Below are 20,694 nucleotides of genomic sequence, written 5' to 3'. Positions count from 1 at the left end.
CATTTTCAGTCGGTCAGCTCACACAAATACCTCGGTGTAACACATTGTAAGGATACGGAATGGAAGCAGGACTGAATAAAACTCAAACGATTTCTACACCTGGATAAGCGTTCGACAATGTAAAATGGTGCAAGATGGAAGTTGTGAAGAAAATAGCTCTAGGCAGAGACGGGTATATATTAGTACAAGACCCAAGAGGAAATAAGAGTGGAAGACCAAGAACGAAGTGCAAGGATTAAAAAGAGAGTAAGACTTTGATGTAGTTATTCGCCTATACTGTTCAATGTTTGTATCAAAGAAGCAATGAAGAAAATAAGAGAGAGGTTCAAGATTCGCACTGAAATACGGGTTGAAAGGATATCAGTGACAGTGTTTGCTGATAATATTATCGCTGTCAGTGAAAGTGAATTACTACAGGATCTGATGAATGAAATATACAATATAATGAGTGTAGAATTAGGGGTCAGAGTAAATCAAAGACAATAGTGATGAGATGAAGCATAAACGGGAAAAGCGAGAGTCTTAACATTGGTGATAACGAAGTAAGAAATGGAACCATCACATCGTGTCGGTCAAAGATAAAGGTGGTGGCGAACTGTAATTTATTGTTAGAATTAAAGAGAAATATAATCAGTGCACAAAGATGATCTTTTTTGAACTATTGGTGCGACCCATACTCTAATATTGCTCCATGGTGTGGGACCTGTCCCATATACGAGTAGCAGGGGATATTGAACTGTTCATAATAAAGGCAGCACAGGTTTGTTTGGCTCACAGGAGAATGTAACAGAGATGCTGAAGAAATTGGGAGATGCCTGAAGATACACATAAGCTATCCCGAGAAAGCTTACTTGCGAAATTTCTAGAACATACCGTAAATTTTGAATATACGAGGTGTGTTAAAAAAAATTGGGAACGTTCGTAATTTCGCGCCAATGGCGTGTTGGGGCGAAATGCAGTTGACATCCCTGCACGCGCGTGTGCTTAATGTGTAACTGCGGGAAGTTTCACTGTTGTATGTCTGTTAGCTTATTGTTCAGTGCTGTATTGACTAGAACGTTGTGTCGCACAGTTGGCGAACTTCGAGAGGGTATAGTTAGAGGAGCAATGCGCCTGCAATAAATTTTGCGTGAAACTCAAGAAAACCGCCGCTCGGGGTAGCTGCGCAGTCTAGGGGCCTTGCCACGGTTCGTGTGGCTCCCCTCTGTCGGAGGTTAGAGTCCTCCCTCGGGCGTGGGTGTGTGTAAGTGGTGCAAGCCTAGGGACTGATGACATCAGCAGTTGGTCCCATAGGAACATAAGAGCTAAACTCAAGAACACCTCTACAGAGACACGCCAAATGATGCAGGAAGCCTACGGTGATGAGTGCTTAAGCCGCACTCGGTGTTACGGAAGGTTTAAAACGGCCGGACGGAAGCTAAAGACGACGCTCGTCCTCCGACTTCTGCCAGCAACGCTTGTGTCAGGAACGTCAACGATCCTGTGCGTGCTGAACGAAGACTGACTGTCCGAGAGATTGCAGAAGAATGTAACATTGCAGTTGGATCGTGAAATCCTAATACAGCATCTTGCAATGTATCGTGTTGCCGCCAAGTTTGTGCCACGGCTAACGAGTCAAGAGCAGAAAGACCTCCACCTCCCAATCTGAGAAGAGCCTTAGGATCACCCAAATGAGAACGAGATGTTCCTTAAGAAAATTATAACTGGTGATGGGTCTGCAGTTATGACGTTGTCATGAAGGTTCAATCTTCACAATGTGTAGGGAAATGTTCTGAACGATCAACATATAAAATAGCTTGTCAGGTCAGCTTGGCCCTTGCAGACATTTATTTTCAAAGTTGAAAACCAAGTTGAGAGGACGAAGATTTGTAACGATAGACGCACGGTCCAGCGAAAGGCGAACCAAGTCTGCTCCCAGAAGTGGAAACGGTTTATCAGTCGTGGGGGTGATCATATACAAATATGTGAAGGTAAGCGTAGAAAATTTTTGTGGACAAAGTTCCGGAATTTTTTAAACAGACCTCTTAGACGAAAGGTAATGAATACAGGCAAGTGGTCTGCAGATGTTCGTACGCTTGAGTTCGCTTCCATTCGCTGCTGTGGAAACTGGGCTTAATAATAATATTCCCTGTGTGAGATGTAATTGGAAAACTATGTAAACGCTGAGCTGTGCGCCGCTTACAGCCCACGCGAAATTATTTTCGGAGGGACACATCATTATCCCCTTCGTGCCTAAAGTTGCTTCGGCCAAACTCAAACTCAATTGCCAGGCCGATAGCTCGTTATCCTACTGCTCTGCAAGTAACACTTGGTCTGAAACCATCTGTACGGTTATGTAGGTTAAGACACTGCAGCCACTCAAAATGGTGGCTCCACGTTTGCGAGTAACTGACGAGAAAAGAAATTCTGAATTTTGTGTGACACTCCGTAGCATTAAGAAAGCTGAGTGACGTTAGTTGGTTGTGAGGTGTAATGGAAAGGATAATAGCTTCACATGTTGTGTTCGGATACCAAGATTTAAAAGCCTGAAGTCTTATATTTCAGAAGCAAGGAGCGTAACAATCAAGTGATTTATGAACAGTACGTGCACACATTTTTGCTCGGTTGATTTTAATTGAGGTTGCAACGTGCAGATCAAGCAAGTACCGTACTGTAGAGAGGTTGAGCAAGAGAAGCGTTTGGAACATGTGTTTATCCTTATTTTGGATAGTTAGCTTTCTTATCTGAGAAGTAATTGTGGCTAGCCCTTGACATGCATCACGAATTCCTTCGTCGTTCAGTCTAATATCGCCTTCCCCCCCCCCACACACACAATACCCTCCACCTCTCATGATTTTGAAAATAAAAGTGTTCCTAGAAAAGTTGTTCACTGTACAGTTTATTTATGTGCCAAAGTTAGTGATAATGTGGGGGAGGGGGAGGGAAGGCCACAGACCTCAGGGAGGGGGGAGGGGTAGGACAGGGGGTACTGGCAAATGTCTGATGACAGTCAGGAGCAACGGTCTAAGAAAGGCTGGGAACCACTGTTCAACTGCCTGTGAATGTATACTGAACATAAATGTGGAAAACTGACACAACTCACTTTTTGAATATTTTTTTAAATTCGGTTTAACTAGTTTTGGAACCGTTTGAGGGTCATCTGAAAATGTGGCGCACAGAATTCGCGTCTTTATGTCTTTAGAGTGAATCTGGGTACTGGCTCTTTGACAATAAGACAGAGCACTCTTTAATGTATCGCCACGAGCGGCAGTTAAACGGCGACATGTATCGCGAAACCAAAACACCTACTTACCGTGGCAGCGTGGGCGCTATTGCAGTTAATATCCATCTAGCAACTTGCGTTTTAGTTGTCTGTTGGCCACTGGTCAATCTCTTTCCATTGTAAATATAAATACGAATTGTCACCATATATCACAAGCATAACGTTTACCACAGATGTACGTTACAAAGATCTTTACTTAAAAATACAGCATACTTAAACATTTTTTTTGATTTTTGTGCTTATAACACGACGGCGTGCTGAGAAGATAATGACTCGGTCTGTTTTATTTGAAGTCAGTAACATTCTACATCTTTACTATGGATATCTGCAGCCCTCTGCTTCGTACCGCGTTACATAGCGGTGTGTAACGTGACTATGTTGGGGGTGAGAAAGAGCTCACAACACTAAAAGCACGAATTCGAAGACTTCGTCCGCATGTGGAGCACACTCTCCTTGAGCACGGCAGTGCCAAACTACACACGATCGCTGCGGCATCTGCAGCAAGCCGACGTCCTTGGTTCACTGCCGTCGATCATCCTACACACAGTCTCGATTTTCGTCTATGTGCAAAACTAAGAAAACCTTCGAGCACTTCAATTATTTCAAGCGGTGCAAGCAGAGGTAAGGTTGTGGCTCTGTTAACATAGTCAAACAATATACTGTGACGGTGTCAACAAAATAGTATCTAGTTGGGGAAATTGTGCTGGTTCAGAGGGTGAGTGTGTTGAAAACTAAATTTATTGACGTGAAGAATACCGATGCAGAATGTTCATGAAGTTTGTTTTATTTAAAAATCTTTGTGACTTTTCACTCAAAACATGTCAACATTACTTTTCTGTACGTCCTCGTACAATGGATGTCGCAAAAAATACGTACATTGATCAAAATAAGTGTTAACATGAATGCTTTTAACAGCACTAGGTTCAAAAAATTTTAACTGTATGCCAATTGCAGATTAATTTTAATGGCAGCTAGCGCGATTATATGAGTGGACTATTAGATTTAATGGTGAGCATTTATGTAATTTTTAAACATTCTCTGCCTTGTCATTCTTCCTCTCTTAAGTGCCTCGTCTTCCAGTAACACTGTCGATCGATAGCATGATCTGTTGTCCGTCCATGGTTTTTCAGACCATTGATTCAGTGCTGAACCCAAACTGCTGGTCTGAGTTATTTAGCCTGGATAATCCTGTGCGTCGTGGGTCACGTATGCCATTAATCTTTCAAAGAAATGGTTCAAATGGCTCTGAGCACTATGGGACTTAACATCTGAGGTCATCAGTCCCTTAGGACTTAGGTTTAAGTAGTTCTAACTAACCTAAGGACATCTCACACACACACACACACACACACACACACACACACACACACACACACACACACACACACACACACACACGCCCGAGTCTGTATTCGAACCTGCGACCGTAGCGGTCGCGCGGTTCGAGACTGAAGCGCCTAGAACAGCTCGTCCACAATGGCCGGCCATTAATGTTTCATTGAATTATTAATTTCAACAAGTTTTATTTATTGTTGCGAAATTGCGCTACCAAAACAATCGAGTTTTGCTATGTGGATGCTGTTGAGAATTTCTGCATTTTCGTACCGCTATATTTTTGACTATATCTGTCGATGGTGTTGTTGTTGTCTTCAGTCCTGAGACTGGTGTGATGCAGCTCTCCATGCTACTCTATCCTGTGCAAGCTGCTTCATCTCCCAGTACCTACTGCAACCTACATCCTTCTGAATCTGCTTAGTGTATTCATCTCTTGGTCTCCCTCTACGATTTTTACCCTGCACGCTGCCCTCCAATGCTAAATTTGTGATCCCTTGATGCCTCAAAACATGTCCTACCAACCGATCCCTTCTTCTAGTCAAGTTGTGCCACAAACTTCTCTTCTCTCCAATCCTATTCAATACCTCCTCATTAGTTACGTGATCTACCCATCTAATCTTCAGCATTCTTCTGTAGCATCACATTTCGAAAGCTTCTATTCTCTTCTTGTCCAAACTAGTTATCGTCCATGTTTCACTTTCATACATGGTTACACTCCAAACAAATACTCGGAGAAACGACTTCCTGATACATAAATCTATATTCGATATTAACAAATTTCTCTTCTTCAGAAACGCTTTCCTTGCCATTGCCAGTCTACATTTTATATCCTCTCTACTTCGACCATCATCAGTTATTTTACTTCCTAAATAGCAAAACTCCTTTACTACTTTAAGTGTCTCATTTCCTACTCTAATCCCCTCAGCATCACCCGATTTAATTTGACTACATTCCATTATCCTCGTTTTGCTTTTGTTGATGTTCATCTTATATCCTCTTTTCAAGACACTGTCCATTCCGTTCAACTGCTCTTCCAAGTCCTTTGCCGTCTCTGACAGAATTACTATTTCATCGGCGAACCTCAAAGTTTTTACTTCTTCTCCATGAATTTTAATACCTACTCCAAATTTTTCTTTTGTTTCCTTCACTGCTTGCTCAATATACAGATTGAATAACATCGGGAGAAGCTACAACCCTGTCTCACTCCTTTTCCAACCACTGCTTCCCTTTCATGCCCCTCGACTCTAATAATTGCCATCTGGTTTCTGTACAAATTGTAAATATCCTTTCGCTCCCTGTATTTTACCCCTCTGTCGATGGTATCCTTAATATTTTTCGATACGATCGCTTTTCAAATGCCTAATACAGTCCATGACTCAGCTCCATAGAGTAGGACACCGAACGTGTAACATCGAAGTAGTCGACTGCTCTGAAGGTTCTCAGCAGTCGCCGCGGACTACATGACTGCAGGGGACTCGATGCATTGGCCATAAGTTTTCTAGTAATTCTGGAGATTTTCCTTTGGACTAAGTATGAAGTCGTTCCTTGTTGCTTAGATCGTGCAGGTTTCAGAACGATTGTGTTAGTATTGCTACACTACTAAATGTGTATCCACCACCATATCAGGGTATATAATGAAACGGCGGCCCTCTTTCGTCATGCCTTACAAGGAGATATCTCCAGCGGTAGGATCGACTTTTTGGAACCATCTATACGGTTATGTAGGTTAAGCACCCAAGTATCGCACACTGCAGCCATTCATCCTGGTGAGTCGACGTTAGCGAGGAAGTGACGAGAAAAGAAATTCGGAATTTTGTGTGAGACTCGATAGTATGAAGAAAGCCGAATGACATAAGTTGGTTATGAGGATAATTGAAAGGATACTAGCTTCACATGCATGAGGTTGTGGGTTCGAATCTCACCAGAGAAATAAATCTATTTTAGGTCTTTATCGAAGTGACATTGATAATCATATTCCTTCAACTGATGTAAATATATATATATATATATTTAGTTCCACTCCTGGGTCACGTGATTCAATAGTGATATGAACTTCATTTGGTCTAGTTTTTCTTCTTATCATCCCTTCTCCACTGGAAATATTTGTCTGTGAACTTTTAATTATCTTCATGTATCAATTCCGATTTAATGCCTCCTGTTTTTATTACCCTGTATTTTCGTCTACGTTATTGTGTACATTATATCGATTTCTCACTTTGCTTGAATTTTATTTTACTTAGAAAACATTCTCTCATTTATGTCCTCATCTACACTATAATTTCCATAGTGCACAAAGATTTTATGTTATGTTTTAAATATTTGTATGTCGATTACCATGCAAAAAAAGGCACGTCTCCCAAAGAAAAACGTTTTTCACATTAATGCACAGTCAATATAAATAGATTATTTCGTCTTTTGTTTTTTAATTCATTTATCGGAGTTTTGAAGTAATTCAATAGTCAAACAGATAGGTATAATAAATTACACATTCACAAAAATTCCGATTGGAAGAAAAATTAAACAAATGGAAAAGTTCATACGGTGACTAAAACGATGTGACAAAAGAATAGAACGAAAGAAATTACATTTAAACCAATAAATAGAGTACAAATAAACATCAAAGTCATTTCGATAAAGATTTTAAAAAAATTTACTGCACCTGACGAGGCATGGTTAAGCTTCTATCGTAACCATTATGACACGTAACCAGACTGTGGAATACGACTTTCTTCACGCTATGTAGCATCAGGCAAAATTTTGAAATCTTTTCCGTCAGTTACTTTCAATCCGAGGGCCACCTGGATGCAGGGATCTTAAGTTGCACTACGGCTTATTTGGATTCAAAAAGTCGATCCCACCGCTGGGGGCTCTCCTTGTTAGTTTTAAGAGTAACAAACGGCACATTTTGAAATAACAGTAATATCGCAGTCCAGTAGCGCCGGACCCTGCAAACTTGAAAGACAACTCCAGCAAAGGCAAAGAAAATGTTACTGTAGCAAGTAAATTACTGTAGGCAACTGAACAACAACGAAATAATAACAATAATTGGTTCGCAGGAGAGCTTCTGTAAAGTTTGCAAGGTAGGAGACGAGGCACTGGTAAAGCTGTGAGGACAGGGCGTGAGTCGTGCTGGGGTGGCTCAGTTGGTAGAGCACTTGCCAGCGAAAGGCAAGGGTCCCGAGTTCGAGTCTCGGTGCGGCACCCATTTTCAATCTGCCAGGAAGTTTCAATAATAATAATAATAGATCCAGTCATATTAATATGACCAACTCCTATTTTCGAGGTCAACGTGTAATAACCCATAGACTCCAGGAGATAGCATTAGTAGGTGATGAATGGGGGTGGGGGGAGGAGGCTGGAAACAGTGAAGTCGTTGTCATAATGCGTAAAAGGGGCGATTTATGTGACGTCCAACAGGGCATAATCGTTGGCTTTCTTCCCAAGGGTGGAAGCATTTCCGAAACGGCAAAATCTGTAATCTTTTCACATGCCACTGTATGTAAAGTAAACCGTGAGTGGCAAAATCTCGGTATTCTAATCCGGCTCCAAGGCAAGTGTGTTGGACTACGGGCAGTAGGCGACACAGGTGAACGATAGCTGCAGATGTGTGTGCTGGCGAGAAGACGTGCAACTTTTGTGCAGCTGACAGCCCAGGCGAACCGAGGGCTGCCACCAATGTTTCCTCAACAACTTATGGGCTTCCGCAGTGGGCACCTGGTCCCTGCACCCACGCTGACTGCTCTTCATTGGCGTTGAAAGCTTGCATTTGCACGCCGGTACCACAACTGAAAGTCCACTGAGTGCTACAGGTGGCCTCTCCATATTCATCACATTTTGTGCTCCATCGGACAGATTGAAAGCAAACGCCCTGCAAACCTGAGGGAGTGTTATGGTGTGGGCAATGTTTTCGTGGCACTCCCTGGGTGATCTCGTTGTTCTGAAAGGCACAATGGATCAACCCTAGTACGCACCTATCCTTGGGGACCAAATCCACCCCTAGATGCACGTGTAACATAGCTCGCAGTGTATGTGCGTGGTTCTGAAAGCTCTAGGATGAATTTACTGTACTGCCCTCACCACCAAATTTTCCGCCTTTAAACCCAATCGAGAATCTGAAAGGTCACCTCGATCGAGTAGTTTGTGCCACGGATCCTCAATCGATAGAATTCTATCGCAGCATGACAAGTACTGGGGTAGGAATGGCTTCTTATGACTGTCGTTACATCATTGACTCTATTCCTGTACGTCTCGTGCTGCAGAAGGTGTTTATTCGGTATTTTAACACGTGGTCAGATTACTGCGACTGGACAGTGTAATAATAATAATAATAATAATAAATTTCGCTTATTTCAGTGCCCTCGTTTAAGTCTTTCAATTGGACGGCACTTTGAAGACATGCTTATCATTAACGTACTCCAGTTGTCCAACCGGGGAAAGGGAATCGGCAGTTTAACGTGGAATCCGCACCACATGTTGTTTCTACCGACTCCTCATATCATTGAGAGGTGAAGGCTGTATTAAAAGCAGACAGAAAAATTTATTTGTTCATCTGGGATTCGATCCCGAGATTCTCGATTTGCAGGCACGCGCTGTGCCGGTAGACCACCAGGTCCAACAGTTACGAGACGGTAATCGAACTGTATTGGCAGAGTATTTCGTCGTATTTTGCGTCAAGTAAATGTGCTGTGGTGCAAGCCAAAGTACATTCACGCTAAGGGCATCAGTTCCGATCCCAGAAAAATGTGCAGCCAGAGCAGTATTGTAAGTAAAAATCAAACTGTTCCATTTTTCTTACCGAATTGCTATACATCTAGAAAACAAACCAAAATTGTGAAAACATTTCATACAAGATTACTGACAAATTTTTATGAGTAAAAATAAACGGGTATGGTAATATACATGGAGGTGAATGAAAAGTAGTGGCAGTTTGGCTATAATTCATGTCAGTCTTCATTGACTAAAATTCACTTTATCACATTTCCGTCTCGCGTCTCGATCACTTTCCACACCCACATGAAAGATGTCATACACTGTCTGTGCATCCATCTGTGATGATGTCTCGCTAGGACCGCCATATGGTGTCTTATCATTTGCTGTAAGACGTGCCACGAAATACTTCGTTCATTTGGGTGATCAGGCCATAATTGGGGGGACTCTACCGGATGAATACGGTGGATGTCCCAGTATGTCCCGCTGCCACGTATGCGGTGCTCCTGCACAGGGCTCGTCGTTTGGCGTCGTGTAAGTTGGTAGAATGCAGCACTGGAGGGAAAGATTGTTGCGCGCTCCGACCACGTGCCCTTCCAGTCTGCACCCAAGCACGTTTTCCGTGTTTCCCAAACATACTATTAAGGCACTCGAGCTAGCCTCTCCAACTCTGAGAGAGTACACACTGCAACTGACTCAAACACGACTTGTGCTGCTGACTTTACTACTTCAGCCCACCATCTGTCAGCAACAGAAAGTGTGCGTACCGAATGACTCACATCCGTCATATTATGGCATTGTGCTACCACTTTTTATCCAACACATGCAAAGACGCATGTGTGACTACTTGTTGTCTCCCATCTTGGTAGTGGCCTAATTATTGGGAGGTTTTGAAGTGCATTATCTATACCTGGTGTATCAAAAACAATCATCCGACCTGGGCCGTCTATATTTCTGGAACTAAGAAACATATACAATGAATACAATGAATTTTGTCCTTTGATGTACGAAAACTAAAAAAGTTATTTTCATCCTTTTCATTGGTGTTCAATATGCATCGTTGAGATGCACGGAACATGTCAATGCGGTGTTCAAATTGTACCAACACTGCAGCAAGCATGTCTGGAGTTACAGTTTCCACAGGTGCTGTTATGCGATGTCTCAGTTCATTTATTGCTGTTGGTAATGTAGGTACATAAAGAGTCTCTTACAAAACCATACATATATAATCACATATAGTCGGGTGCGGTGACCTTGGAGTCTAGTAGTCTAAGGGTGAGTGATTTAGTCCAGTGTGAACGATCCATCGTTCAGCAATCGTTTGATTTAGAAATTCCCACACTTCCAGATGCCACTGTCGCGGTGCCCCATCGCATTGGAAAATGAAGTCGTTCGAATCAAACTGTGGGAAGAGAAAGTTTTCAGGCATATCGAGATATATGCTTACTGTAACAGTGTTTCCGGCAAAGAAATATGAATCATACACATTTTCCCTCTAAACTGTACAAAATACATTAAATTTAGGAGAGTCTATTTTATGTTGTACACCTTCATGTGGTTGTCCCGTACCTCATATTGTCACATTATGACAGTTCACCTCTCTGTGTAAATGGAGTGTTGCCTCGTCACTAAACACTAACTGTGGGAGAAAACGGCTATCCTCCACCTTGACAAGAGTGAAATTATGGAACTTCACACGATGTATCGCCCTCACGAACAGCTCGCATTAGCTAAATTTAATATTGTTTGATGCATAAACGTCGACGCAGAGACGCCAGACGGACATCGGGGACGTGCTGAGCTCTCGAGCTGCACGGCGAACGGATTTCTGCGGACCCCTCGTGAAACTGTGGCGGATGCGTTTGACGTCTGTGTCAGGCATTCGGGGACGGCCCGGCGATTCGCCTTTCCGCAAACCTTCTCTTTCTCTTAATCGTTGATGCCATCATCTAATGCTCTGTGCGGTAGGAGGATCATCATCGTACCTTGTACGAAAGTCACTTCGAACACTTATTACTGCCCACACTGCGCAAAATGCAGAACACAAAACGCTTCCTGACGCCGCGACACCATTTTTACTAGGACTGAAATGGTCGGACAGTGCTGCTGCAAGCGGTAACCATGTAAAGCCGTAGGGTTTGCTCTTTCCAGCAGTACGCTATTCACGCACATATGTCGAATAACATAATAGTTACTTTTTTTAAAAAAATCGGTTGACCCTTTTTGATACACCCTGCATATTTACGCTCTAAACAGTACCACCAATAAATTATCCCAGTGTGAAGGAAATCGTTATATGTGATGTACGTGTAAAGGCAAACAAATGATAACAATTGCTGTTAAATTGGGTGACTCATTCAGGAGAAAGTCATAACGCGTTGGGCCACCTCTGGCCCTTAAGGAAGCAGCTATTCGACTTGATCTTTATTGATAAAGTTGGTGGATGTCCTCCTGACGGATGTCGTACCATATTCAGTTCAATTGATTTGTTACATCGTCAAAATCTCGACCTGGTTGCAAGGATAATCCCATATAGCTCCAAAATTGGGGAGAGAGGTGGAGATCTTGTTGGCCAGTGTATTGTCACGTACGTACACACAGATGAAACTCTCAACATGTGTGATGCATAAAATATCGTCTACACTGAAAGCGTTCCCAGCAGAGGTTAACCCCTCGTAATGGCAAAAGGTGGTCATACCGCATATTGACGTCCACTACCAGGTGTCTGGATACTTTTGATCCGATAGTGTATTTCAGAATGTTAGCAGTGGCCAGAATTTGGGACATTCGGCTTTGAGCTTAAAGCTGGTGCGAGGCGGTTCAAGATACCTCTAAAAATAGACACATCTGGCAGCATTAGAGTGAAATGTCCATCAAAGAAGCTGTGTTGCGCTCTCTACCTACAGTTGTTCTCGTGGGCGTCAGAGCCCCCGTACGCAAGAGGCCCCCTGGGTTTTATACTGCGGACACGGTAGTCGCGCCTGATGAGCTCTCAGAAATTATGAAATGTATTCGAAATTTCTATTATGGTGGAACAACAACTATAAAATATACCGGAAACATGCACGATGTTCCGAAATTTCCGTTACAAACTCCTAGTGTAGATGGGGAATGAGTACACAATACTCGTATTCTGAATTGGAACCCATCTCCTGTAACGCACCGTTTCCTCGCTACAGCCGTCGGAAAACATGTTAGTAACGCGACCACTTGTACAAGTAAGTCATTAGCTGTGACCCAGTACATCGATAGTTCCACAATTCCACTCATTGAAAGGAAACTTGATAAGTTTTCAGAAACACTCTTCTTTACAATACGGCCTTTTGAAACTTAGGTGCGCTGCGTCTCTTTGTAGCACTGCAGTCACCCGTGCTGACGGTGAACGCACCATTATCTCAAAGTCGTTGCGCAGTTGTGGCGAAAAGCGTATGCCGTGAAGTTGGACGCTGCTGAGAACGAGCTTGATAAAGGCGACGAACTTCGCCATACAGTAGGATCATATCGGTGTATTCGGCAAAAGTGCACTCCGCAATATTTCTCTAATACTGAGAGACACTTGAGTGACGCACGAACCTTGTCAGAGTGGCAGGGCTGACGGTGAATGACATCCGACGTAAGCATTTTCCCCCACCCCTTCCGCCATCCCACGATGGCTACCCTGTTGCCTACCCACGTAGCAAACATGTATTCAAACGGCTGTAGCACGGAAAGTATACGTTTCCGTACGGGGGTTCAAATTAAAAATATTGTCGCTTAGTTCCCTCTAAAAGTGCTAGAATTTCGGAAAACTCTGTATCTGTCCAGTAAACTGTACAGCTGGTGTCGTACCACATTCGAAATATCCGATTATATTTCAGGATTTGGGTGTTATGGCATTTTGCAGAAACATTACAGAATTTTGCTGTATATTGTTATCATTAAAGTGAACTACCGTTTCTGTCTCCATACCATAAATCATAAGTACCATTTATATCGTTTCAAGCACTATTCAGCTGCTAGGTTTTAGGAAAAAATAATTGTATCATTCTCAAAATATCGGACAGAAGCGATATAGTTCCTACAAAGAACGCTAGCGAAGATGAACAAGTGCTCATGGTTCCTGATGTATGCATGTAACAGCCTATGTGTACTGCACATTGTTTTCTTCTCTCGTTCCGTACCACCACACCTGAAAGTTTCCTGTCCTACATCTTAGCAACAACGATAACGGTACATACTGAGGTAACAGAAAGGTTCTCTGTTATAATTTTCCGATACAAGGACATAATCTCAAATTTATGCATTTTTCCATCTGCATCATCTTAGAAAGGTTGTAACATCTTCGTGGGATCCCTCTATTTTTGTAGGCACCGGTATCTATAACTCTGTAGTGTCGCTGGATGACGTTTTCAGAAGTAGATTCCTATGTAAAACTTCATCAGTTACGTCCCCTGAACAGCCCTGAGTAGTGTGAAGCATGATTTGTGAAACACCCTGTATAAAGAATGAATAACATCAGGGAATGGACTAGAATCCTGTCTCACTCACTTGTCACGTATTTCCTTTCTTTCATGTCCTTCAACTCGTACAGCTGCTGTCTCGTTTCTGGTGGAGTTCTAAGTAATGCTTCGCTCGCTATATTTTATTCCTGGTTGCATCTTAAATTCAAACTGTATATTCTGGTCAACATCGTCAAAAGTTTTTTCTGTATCAAAAGATGTTATAAATATGGGTGCTGTTCCCTCCAAATTAATTTTCCTCTAAATCAGCTTCTGCAAGGTGCTCCATTCCTCTGCAAATAGTTTATATCAGTATTTTCAGCTAGGAGTTATCATAGTGGTGGTTCGAAAATATTCGCACTGACCACGAGTTGCCTTATTTGGTATTGGTGCTATTACGCTTCTCGTTTAGTGTGAGGATTTAGCGGGTAGTTCAGCCGGCGTACTCGTTCAGGAATGAAGCAGCAAATCCCAGCAGAGTGAGTCGTCGCCAGCTCCGCTAGAGTCCACTGGTAGCGAAGCCCTGCGCTACAGACAACTGACTGTGTGAGGGACCAGTAGCGACACCTAGCAGCGATGTGGTGAAAAGGAAATAGTATTGCTAAAAGTTTTATCCACGATTTTTAGCATTTAGAATGGAGATATGGCACGGAATTTAATAGAAAAAGAAAACAGCTATAGTAGCAGTCTCTCTCTCGCAATGCAACAATAGTACAACAACAATAGACCAACTGAATCTGTAGAGGTAGTAATAAAATTTATTTTCTGACCTGCAAGATACTTTCATATAAAGCTGAGCCTGAGAGGATGTCAGCTAACTACCGTCAGAAATATAATATGAAACATGTAGACCTGTCAGTAAAATCGTCAAGAAATTCGTTTTTTAAATGTTAAATGTTATCTGTTTAATTTAACATTTAGCTCACATAAAACCAGGATAATTATCCTCTTTCATACAAAGAAAGAGAGTACCTCATTAGTGACCTGTGTCATATCATAATCTCATTTTGACTCTTGAATAATTAAAAAAAAATTTGATATAATATTTTGCATTTCTTTTGACATTGAAACAATTTATCCTGTTCCTGCACTGAGAATGCACTAAGTAAATATGTAATATATGTATCAGTATTATAGCCAAATTTATTTTTCTAATTACTGATTATTAAATACCAAAACAGCTTCCAATTTCTTGTAGTTATCTTAGCAGCATTTAGAACAAAAACGAAAATAAAACGTATTAGTTTTTTTTAGTAAGGATATTATTTCATTGTTGTAATCCTACAAATGTTCATGATACTATGCTGTTTCTTTTGACAGTGAGATATAATATGTAGAAAGTACCTGGAAAATATATGCAGATGTGGTCTGGTGAAGAAAGTGTGCGTATTAAAATTTAAAATAAGTGATTGCAGCAGCATAATGAGGTATATTTTGTAGTGTGGGAGTGAGCTCCACGTGGGATCCGAAGCACGGACCCCACGGGGGTGCCCGGCATGCGCCACATGCCAGGGCATAGGTGGAGGCTAGTGTTCGGAAATCTGAAAATTCCAGCGCCGGCCGGGGATTGAACCCCGGCCCGGCTGGGGCGAATAGCCCCAGCCGAGGCGCTGGAACGTTCCAGACCCCCTTACCACTAGACCACCGGGGACCCCGGCCGTTTCCTGCTCTGAACTCGGTCTGGTAGTTCTGTCACACTTCCTGTTGTCGGCTGTGTTTACATCGGACGCTGAGTGGCATAGTGTAGCCGGCAACATTAGAACGCTGTGAGGGGGAAGTGTTTACCTCCGACTAGTAGCTGTCCCCCCTACCCAGGTGAAGTAGCTTTACAGTTACCAAAGACATTTGAAATCAGCCTTTGCGACTGTATGCAGTCGACGGTTGTTAATCGTTTGTTTCAACCTGTTCCCAAATGCCTCGAGAAAACCGAAGCAACTTCTTCACTAATCGAGTCGACTGTCATAACAGAGCGACCCGCAGACATTCTGTAATTACAAGTCAACGCCTAGCTTACACCAGATAATTCTGTCTGTTTCATCAGTTGTTTTAACAGTGCACGAAATACCACAGCATATTATTAATCCGTTGCAAATAAATTTCTGTGTGTGCAGTTCAGGTCTGGGCCGTAGAGTTTTCGTGAAAACGTCGGGATAAAATCGTAACATGTGTTTCATATTAATATGAAATTTAGTTAACAATATCTTTATTACAGTGGTCACACTCACAATTTTGGACTTTTCAGTGGCTGGGGTACGATATAGCCTTTGAGTACGTTATCGCGTTGCGCAATTTCTTCCTTTTTTTCCGACTCTGAGGGAGCTGTCACCTTCTCTCAGCGCTGCCCTATTTAGGCTTCTGGGAGGGCTTTTCTCACGTTTTCTGTAATTTAGAGCATATTTACAAGTCCTGAGACGAACTCTTCCTATGTGTCGTAGGTTTAAACTCAATATGGATTTTCGTTTATATTCCAGCGAATATTTTTATTTTCTGTTACTCCTAGCGGCGCTCCCTAAGCTGTTCATCGCAATGACACACAAATGAGAATCCTAGCTAACAGCTTCACCAGTTTATAATTTTACATAAAGATGATTCCTAACAATGACCCGCATATGCCAATACAGGCAATAAGTGACAACCACGTGGACTTAACCTTTGTTTGCGCACTGTCAGTCTCGTAATTAATAGTGATTCAAATCTGACGCCATTTTGTCACACAAGGAACTTCGACCACGGAGAAAGTAGACGTTTTTCACTTTAGGATATTTTCCAGGAAGTTTCCGACATTCGTAAAACAGAAACGAGTTTCGACGCTGTGGAATGCAACGAGAAGTAGCAGGTAACGAATTGTTTCGGGATTCCACCATCCAAGCTGTAAACGATCATCGAGCGGAAAGATAATGTTGCTCATAAGTATTAAAAAGCGGGAGCAAGCAGACCGGGCGAGACGAAAGTTTATAGTATTGCCTTACTCAATGCAGGGTACAAAAGGTATTTGTCGGAGGTTATAGCTTAACGGAACGCTAAATCATTAACGGTTAGTCTGGGAACCGAAGTCTCAGATACAAATAAGAAGTGACACGCTAAATCCAAAGGCATAAGGTGGTTTATAAGAAATTTAGTTCACAAAATGCATCCATTCGTAACAGTTTGTTCAGTATTGAAAAATGAATGAAGCTGAATGTATGTATTTTCGAACATTTGTGTGTACCTTCCATTTCAAATACTAAAGCAAATAACATGTAAGAAAACTGGAAATACGTTAGTAAAAAGAAAATAAAAATTTTATTTCGATTTTTCCTGATTTCATCTAAAGTCGAGTTAAATAGAATTAATTATTCGAACTTCGAATTGTGCAGACTCGATTGTAACGGTCCCTTGCGCTTCGAATTTTCTACTCAGGAGTAATGTCTAAAAAGTAAAAACAAATCTTTTCGTACTACTATCCACGTTGCAGTGGATGCTGGTTTGGTTGTCCTTTTTAGTATATCAGTATGATCACAGAGTCATAATCAACGTACACAACGCTGTTACGGTATAAAAGTACTTTGGTAAAAATAAAAGTCGCGTAAGAATGCGCTTTTGCCATGCATCCCAACTCCCTAAATCCGCCATCAGGCAAAAGAAAGTGAATACTCTTTCCTTTGTTTTCACCCTTCATCGATGACAATTGATAATGACTTGGCAGCAGAGACCTGTTTAGCTTGAGTGAGTGCTTAAACGAAAGGCATGGACGAATAAAAATACAAAACAGATATATACGTAACGTCACGTAACCATGAAGAAAAGCAGACTTGGTTTATTTTACCATATAAGTTAATTCTTTTAAAACATCGTAAGTAGAATTAAAAATTTCGGTCGCTTTCAACATCTAGGAATGTTCTTTATAATAGATAAGTTTCTGATATTTACTTATAGCATTCTTGTGTCTTTTCCCCTTGCATTTGGAGTTGTCTTCTCTGACTGCAGATTTTTGAGCAGCAGTGATGTCATTATCCTACATTTATGTTGGTCTGCAGCGCTGAGGTTGATCCCTCACCTGTGGTCGAGTGAGAGATCATTCCAAAGTATGGCAGGCAGCGAAAGACTTTGCGAGGGGCCGATCGTAGGGCCTCCAGAGGAACCTTCTTGGAACGCAAATTCGTGGTGTTCACAGAAGGTGAGTTTGCTGGTGGTTCGGAACTCCAATAATAGGCGCGTAATTGGCCCCCTTAGTAACATGGCTGCCAAGGTGTGGAAGGATGGCAGTGTGCACAAGGTGGGGGAGTCAGTCCTGATTTCTAAAGAGTGCTTCCGGATGCCATGAAGAGTACAGGGTGCACCCAACTGCAGGTGGTGGCCCCAGTCGGTGCCAATGGCTTGTGTCGCTTTGGATTGGAGGAGATTCTCTCTCCTTTTGTTTAGCGGAAATGGTAAAGACTGCCAGTCTTGCTTGCGAGATTAAAGCGGAGCTCACCATCTGCAGCATCATCGACAGAACCGACTGTGGTCCTTCGGTGCAGAGCCGAGTGGAAGGTATGAATCATAGGCTCAGGCGGTTATGTGACTGTGTAGGCCTCAGAGTCCTTGACTTGTGCCATAGGGTAGTGGGTTTCTGGATTCCGCTTAATAGGTCAGGAGTCCACTACACGGGTAGTGGGGGCGGCTGGGGTGCATTTTTAGGTTAGAGGGTCTCAGGAAAACATAGATATGGCGTCTGTCTAAAAGGGGGCAGGTAACACACAGTAAGGAGGTTGTAGAAACGATCGGTGTTGTAAATTATCGTAGCTGTGTTGGGAAAGAACCAGAGCTCCAGGCCCTAATAGAAAGCACTGAAGCTCAAACAGTTATAGGTACGGAAACCTGGCTAAAGCCGGAAATATGTTAAGCCGAAATTTTTTCAAACGACCTAACAACGTTCAGAAGGGATAGATTAAACATAGTTGGTGCTGGAGTATTTATTGCTGTCAGAAGTAGTTTACCTTGTAGTGAAACTGAAGTAGATAGTTCCTGCGAAATAGTTTGGGTAGAGGCTGTACTTGTCAATCGGACTAAACTGGATCGTTTTACCGACCCCCGAGTGAGAGGATATAGTTGCTGAACAGTTCAAAGAAAACGTGAGTCTCATTTCAAAAGGTACCCCACTCACACAATTATAGTCGGTGGTGATTTCAATGTATCCTCGATATGGTGGAAAATTTACACGTTTAAAGCCGGCGGCAGGCTTAAAACGTCACCTGAAATAGTACTGAATGCTTTCTAAAAAAAGTATTTTGAACTATTAGTTCGTGAGCCCACTCGAAGCATAAATGGTTACGAAAGCGTACTTGACCTCATAGCAGCAAATATTCCTGGATGAATAGGTAGTATCATGACGAATACAGGGATTAGCGACCACAAGTCAGTTGCCTGTACACTGAATAGTGTAACACCTACAACCATCAAAAAGAAACTTAAAGTACATCTGTTTAAAAAAAAGCTGACAATGCTCTTAACGATTTTTAAGGAAAGTGCCTCCACTCCTTCCGATCTGATCATGTAAGCGTAGAAAAGGTGTGGAATGATTTCAGAGAAATAGTATCGATTGCAATTGAGAGATATATATACCACATAGATTAATAAGTGATGGTACTGATCCCCCATGGACAAAACGGGTGAAATCGCTGTTGCAGAAGTAACGAAAAAGCATGCCAAATCTAAAAGAATCCAAAATCCGCAAGACTGGCAATGTTTTGCAGAAGTTCTAAATATAGCGGTTACTACAGTGCGAGATGCTCTTGATAATTTCCGCAACAAAACTCTGTTTCGAAATCTGGCGAGAAACCCAGAGATTCTGTTCATGCATAGAGTACACCAGTGTCAAGACGCAATCAGTACCTTCACTGCGCGAAAGTAACGGTGGAGTCACTGATGACAGTGCCACTAAAGTAGAGTTAAGAAACGTGGTTTTCCGAAACTCCTTCAGCAAAGAATACGAAGTAAGCATTCCCGAAGCCCAGTCAACAGAAAGTGCCAAAATGAGAAGCATATATCCTCGGTGTAGCAAAGCAGCTTAAATCACTTATTAAAGGCAAGGTTTCCGTTCCAGATTGTATACCAGTCAAGTTCCTCTGAGTGTGCTGATACAATAGGTCCATGTTTAGTAATTATATACAACCGCTCACAGAAAGATCCGTACCTAAAGACTGGAAAATTGCTCAGGTCACACCAATTTCTTAAAGTACTGCCTTTTGTGATGTTTAACAAAACTGTTGGCAAGCGTACTTGTTATACAAATGGGCACGGCAAAGGCTTAAGGTCGTAAAAAAAATTTCAGCGTTAAACTGGAAATAGTTGTAGGAGAGTATCAGAAGTAATAACCTAATGACATCTTTAATTTCTTGTACATTAGGTTTTTGTGTTGGAGAAGATTCTCATCAGTAATTTTAATAGTCTCATAAATGTGAATGTTAGCAAGTAAATTAACTACGTTAAAGGATACGGAATTACCATCATCAGAAATGGAAAAGTTTTTAATTTTAGCTGTTAGTTAAAGGGAATTTTTGACAGTGTAGTTTTCTGCAAAGACATAATACTCTTTAAATGGTGTACAAGATTTTTTGCCGATTTCGTAGAAGCGCCGTCTGTATAGTTAACACTGTGGACAGGAAGCGAAGGCGGCGTGCAGTCGGAGGCGATGCTGGGTTCGTAGCGGTGGGCACCAATTGTCGGCTACGACGGGACTGCCCGGGAGGCACACTCACACTCCAGTGGCCGCACGTGTCACGGTGAATGCAGCAGTGACCCTGTCGCGGATGCGTGCACCACCTGTTCTAGTGTCTCGTGTACACGAAGGACCTCTGCGGACCGAGCTGCAACTTTCTTAGCTCGCTGGACTGTGCAGTTACTGATTTACAGGGGCTATGCTCTATGCAGCCTGCCTGGCAGAGGTATGTT

This window comes from Schistocerca gregaria, unplaced genomic scaffold (genome assembly GCF_023897955.1).
Source record: "Schistocerca gregaria isolate iqSchGreg1 unplaced genomic scaffold, iqSchGreg1.2 ptg000244l, whole genome shotgun sequence".
Taxonomy (NCBI): Eukaryota; Metazoa; Arthropoda; class Insecta; order Orthoptera; family Acrididae; genus Schistocerca; species Schistocerca gregaria.
Note: the sequence above shows the minus strand (reverse complement) of the source record.